The sequence below is a fragment of the Corvus kubaryi genome, unplaced genomic scaffold (assembly GCF_017639235.1).
Source record: "Corvus kubaryi isolate FWS band 111438036 unplaced genomic scaffold, C.kubaryi_AGA036_p1.0 37395, whole genome shotgun sequence".
NCBI classification, from domain to species: domain Eukaryota; kingdom Metazoa; phylum Chordata; class Aves; order Passeriformes; family Corvidae; genus Corvus; species Corvus kubaryi.
This window is the reverse complement of record NW_024581134.1, coordinates 2,792,045-2,797,755: the sequence shown is the minus strand read 5'-3', so window position 1 is coordinate 2,797,755 and position 5,711 is coordinate 2,792,045. Positions and strand designations below refer to the sequence as shown.

Here is a 5,711-nt window from a genome sequence, read left to right as displayed (position 1 = left end):
GTTAGTCCGTGACTCTGTGTCCGTTAGTCCGGGTGTCCGTTAGTCCGTGACTCTGTGTCCGTTCCCCACCGGCCGAGCCCCGGGGCAGCACCGGCCGTGCAGGGCCGCTGAGTTGGGAGGGACCCGCCAGGCTCGTCCGTGCATCATTTATGCATCGTTTGAGCCTAATTAAAGATGGCGTGATTGATAAACTGACACTGGATACCTGCCTCCCTTAGGTTTTTAAGTACCTAATGAGGGGCTAGGCTAGATGCCTTTATGAGGGCTTACACACGTTAATCTACACTTTCTTGAATGTAAAAATACTTAATTGATTGTCAGAAATGTAACCGCGGTAATGCAGAAACGTGCCACGAGATGGCAAGTTAGGACTGCGTTAGGCACCTCATACTCGCCTCAACTGCAGCGAGGCAGTCACCAGGAAAAACCAAAATACGATGACTGGGATGGGGAAGGTGCGTTTACAAGAAGCATTTCATGAAATCTAATGTTCCTTTTCTCAAGATTGAAAATAGTTTTTAATCTGTTCCTTTTCTCTGCCTTTAAACTTGCTAGGGTTCTCTGACACACGAGGGCTATTTTCCACAGTAGGTTCTTGTTTGTTGGTTTTAAAAAGCAAAAATAAAACCAGTTAAGACTAAAATTGAGATTCTGTTTCTTAAATATATGGTGTTTTGGGAACTACTTATTAAAGTAAAAAGTAATGAACCTATGTTTATTGTTTCTTTTTGTGGGAGACACGAGTCAAAAGCTGGAGACCAGTGATTATATTCAAGAGTAGGAATACAAGAACATTCCTGCCTCTCCACTGCCATTCCCTGCCTGATTCTTATACCATCATTCTTGCCAGTGGAGGAAATCTGTTCAGTTTTGGCCAATGATGACTCACAGGTAAAATTCTTTAGAATTTAAGAGAGAAATTGCCTATAAAAATGTGAGGTAATTACTGAATAAAGGCAATTATTATACATCTTATAGAGCTAGCATTTCAACAGAAAGCAGGCTACATTCCACACCTTGTTAAGCCAAGTCTTGATCAAAACACTTGAAGTCAGTTTAACAATGTCAAGGCTGTTTATCAAGTCAAAACTGCTGAAAGGCAAGGCAGGGGAGAGTACATGTAAAAACTTGGAAGGAGCAAGTGTCCAGGTTAGGAATCGAGAGCGAAACCCTGGTTTCATTAAAGCCTCAGGAAATCCTGCCTTCAATTCTATGGCTTTCCAGACCTCACTTGCATGTAGTGTGAATGACCTCTGTCAACATTTATCCCTGCCCATGTTTGCTACTTTCTCCTCAGGTACCATCTTTGCAGTTCATCTTGTCTGTTAGGTTTCATTCTATACAACGAGAAAGCCCCTCACACTACTGAGACCAAGCTCCTCCAGCAAGGAGTAACATTTCCTACACTCTGTGAATCTGAGTGACAGACAGTATCACAGTACAGTGCATGTATTCACGAACATTTACATAATTTATATCCAGCCCTTCATCTTTCAGCAACACTTAACTGACTCAGTGCCTGAACAGCAATGCCAAACCCCTGTGACAGTGACAAGCAGTGATAACCAGCCTGCTGACAGCCTTTCTCACGTGCACTTCTGTGTGTTAAAGAGCATCCTGAGCAATACTACACCTTCAATACAACTCCATTGCTGCTGGCTTATCTGAAATAAACCTTGAAGGTCAAAGAAAATCTCTGTTTTTAGAATAATAGGGGTGTCTGTCTGGCTTTATTCCAGTCCATGATAAGTGTCAAATCAACTTCGACAGAACCAGGGTTTTATTAAGGGCTTAACTTCAAATGTCCTAAAACATCAGCTGCTCACAGGAAGTTGAGCTGTTGGTGGTCTGTCTCACTTCCTGTGAAAAGACAGGAGAAGTTAGGAGAGGCTGTGCTCTAAATCGCTAGAGGACATAAAATTATTTACTTGGTCATCATTTGTCAACTCCCTGCTTCCTTGTATTCTGGTTTCTCTTTACAGCATGAAATGCTTCACTTCTGTTTGTATACATATAATATATATTCATAGAAATCAACACACAGAGGCCTTTTTTTCCACAGACATTTGAATAAGGTACAGTTATATATCCATGCTTTAGATGTAAAATACTCTGTATTCTGCCCATTTCTGAATTATTCAGTAATAGTTCTGTTTAGTTACAAGAAAAAACCCCTTTATTTTTATGTGCAGATAGCATTATATTAACTGTAGTTACATTTTAAGCCTTTTGCAATTAAAGACATTTAATCCCAAATGCTAAGAAAAAGTATTTGGAGACCATTAATTTGAAAATTTGTTTACAACTTTTGAATAGGATCTGAGGATGCTAATCTCCAACCCTGAAAAAACCACCTCACTTTTTATTTAAATTACACTTTCATGGACTTAAAATCCAATTTAAATATTCATGACAAATATGCTGCTTATTTAGGGAGAAATGCATGCATTAGAAGGCATACTGATTAAACTCAATGTAGTTTTAATGGAAACAGGTAAACACTTGATTAGTGGCCAGTAAAAATCCATTTTAATTTACATAAAACCTCATATTTTCTTTGAACCCAAGGTCTAGCTCATTCAACTTATGTCGCTGGACATAAATAATTTTAGTATTGTTATACCATTGCTAGTGACTCTCAGCAGAATCTCATCACATATTCTGACACAGGGTTTATAACTTTAATGTTAAAAAGAAGTTAAGTACTAAAGGGTGAAGAAAAATATCTATTTTTTTGCCACATATTTAAGTTTTAAATTGTTCATCCTAAACTACCAGTAATTTTTTTCTTGAGGTTCTTGCTTTTGAAATATCTCTTGCTTTATCAGCAAGCCTGGTTTAACACATGAGATTTGCAGATAACGGACATACAGTAATAATGAATTCAATATGTGGCTCTCAGTCAGAGCCATGCAGCAAGTGATCAGTGTCAGCCAGTGAGCAATCCACCTGTGTGTGTGAACACAGACAGTGCCAGTCTCAGTTGTCATTAATTTACTGCTTGCAGCAGAAATAACCTGCCACCCCAAGAAAATGATTTGGCAAAAAGGAAGTTCAAGCTAAGAAACACTTCAGAGTCATCACTCAAAGCTCCAGCAGAGCAGAGCTGACTGGGAAAACAGTTTGTTGTTGTTGTTTGTGTTTATTTTTAAACTGAGCATTTGTGCAGTGGCATCTTTCAGTTTAGGACTCTGGATCTATCAAACAAAACAAGAAGTTTTAGCATCAGCTATCAAATTCTTATTTAATATGTAAGGTTCAAAATTCAGCTATGAGACAAATCTTCCATTTTGTCAGAAATCAATATCTAATTTACCTTAGCAGTAGTTCAGAAGCAGAATTCATTGGAAGTTATCACTAAAGTGGGTATCTGTGCTAGCTGATTCACAACTTATAACTCAAAAATCTATTTTAAAGACATGTTATGCAGTATAAAATATTACACACAAATGAGCTCATAACAACACTTTCCTTGAAACAACAGGAATATTTTTCATTAGCAACTCTCATCTCAGAAAAATCATCTTGTCTATGCATTAATTCCCCTGGCCTTTATGCAAATGAACTTAGATCCCATGTGCTCTGGGTCACTGAAGTACCCAGGCCTGAACAACAGGCCCTGAGCCAAAGCTGACCTCTAGATGAACCTTCCAACTTAATGTTATACATATAGTTGCTCACTAACGAAGTAGTGTTATATGTGTTCATTTATTGGCAGAATTTATTCACTTTTCCATATCTAGAAACAGGATAAGGCCACATCTGGCCTAATTAGGGGGTGTAGGATCAAGGACAACTCCCTTGGATCTTCCTTGAGCCCTGGCCAGGCTTTGGGAGAAGTCTAGCAGGAAAATGAAATTAGAAATTATGTCAGCTTGTTTGTTGAGCAGTGTAAAAACTGGGCCCCTGTCAGAGCAAAGTGGGGGAGCCTCGTGGCTGCAAAGGGGGAGGCACTGCAGGAGTTCCCAGTTCCGGGCGTGGTTCTCCAGTCCTTGGCTGGGACAGCTTCCCCCCACAGCTGATGCCTCTCGCACTTGGATGATTTATTTTATTGGGGTAAGTGGTGATGTATCTTTCTTAATCACTGTGGGCATTCTCTCCTAGTAATGATTAGCATTGCTCAGCTTATCCCTTTGTAACTCTTTGCTAATGGTTAGGTGCATTGCTTAGCTTATCCTTCCGTGATTCTTTGCAGTTTTACATCATAGTAAATGCCACTGTTCCTTAAGTTGGTGTCTGTGTCTCTGACCCTACCCACCAGCAAAACAGTCAGGGACTGTATACATTTTCCTCTCAAAATAAACATTTCTGTTTGTTTCACTGTAGTGTGAAAATTAGGTTTATTAACAATCAGCATTTTAAAGATCTAATGATTTGTTACATCTTGTTTTTTCACACATCCTAAAGTCATTTGACTGCATTTAACCATAGAAAAATCTATTCGTAGCTTGCAAATAGATTATGAACTACTTAGTAGATTTTTGCTCTTACCTATCACCAGTTATTTCAAAAGTAAACCCCAATAGTGCACTCTCAGTTAAAACACAAATTAATTTTATCAATACCCCAAATTAATTTTATCAATACCCAGAGAGGAATTTACAGATTTTCTGTATTTGATGCTTGGGTATGTTTTCTGTTGAAGATATAAAATCATAACCAGTAGAAGCCACAAGGTGACACTTTAGGACTACTGGACAGAGATTATCATGATGACAAAATAAATAATTTTAACACTGGAATGAACTGGGCCAATTATGAAGTACACAGCAAGTGTGAAATTGGTCTAGGTCTTTTCTGAAGGGGATTGATTGCTTGGCTGCAAAGAGGCAGGCAGCCAAGTGCTGTATTGACCCACAAGAAGGAGAAAGGAACTCAGAAATCTTTTATTGAGGGGTCTGCTTTCCTGTTATCAAAGCCATAAACTAATTTTATTTATGGAGACGAAAAGCAAATCAGAACAGTGTGCGTAACTTGAAAGTCTTGTGTTCTCAAGGAGAGCACCCCCAAACTTGGCACTCAGAAGTGGCAATGTGAAATAAATGTGTGTGTAGCTGGAAATAAACTATACATTCAGCAAGTCTATAGATCACTGCCACTTGTTTCAGCAACTGCTCCCTAATATGCTGCAAGTGAAAGAAACTAAGTGAGAGGATATCATTTTACAATGTGCCCTGTGGACAGCTCTGCCACAAGCTGCACAATCAATACTGGGTTCTAACAGCAAAGTTGTTATTAGAAAATTCTTATTCAATACTAACCAATCTTTCTAGCTACCAATTCTTAGGAAATCTTTGATATAATTTGATTAAAACCCCAACCTTTCTATAACTAATAGTGCTATAAATATTGAGCACAAAAGTATACATACTTAAAAACAAGGAAAGAAAAATCACCTGAGAACACACTTGTGATTTTTTTTCATGTCTTTTCCAGACCTTCATATAGTTTCCCAAAATTATGTTCCTCTTTCCAGCATAGGCAAAATTTATACACTTGAAATAAGGTGCTCATGACACTCTAACAAAGTGCCCCAGGCTCCTCAGGTGAGCAGGAACTGGAGTTCCCCTGTCACTGCTCTGTCAAGTGATCCTGGAGCACAGTATTTGCTTGTCTTAGTTGAAAAAGCCAACTGAGGTATCTTATGTAGCTCCTTGAAGAAGAGATGGATATTATTTTCCTGTTTGTTTATCTCTTACTTCCTACCAACT

At 38.6% G+C, this 5,711-nt stretch overlaps 1 protein-coding gene across 1 annotated transcript in view; it reads left to right on the top strand.

Annotated features, from left to right (window-relative positions):
* Positions 1–708, top strand: part of LOC121670086 (translation initiation factor IF-2-like) — a 1,793-nt gene extending 1,085 nt beyond the window's left edge. The window contains exon 3 of the mRNA XM_042039854.1: positions 1–708. The gene's annotated coding sequence lies outside the window, so the exon portion shown is untranslated.
* Positions 709–5,711: the final 5,003 nt, after the last annotated feature.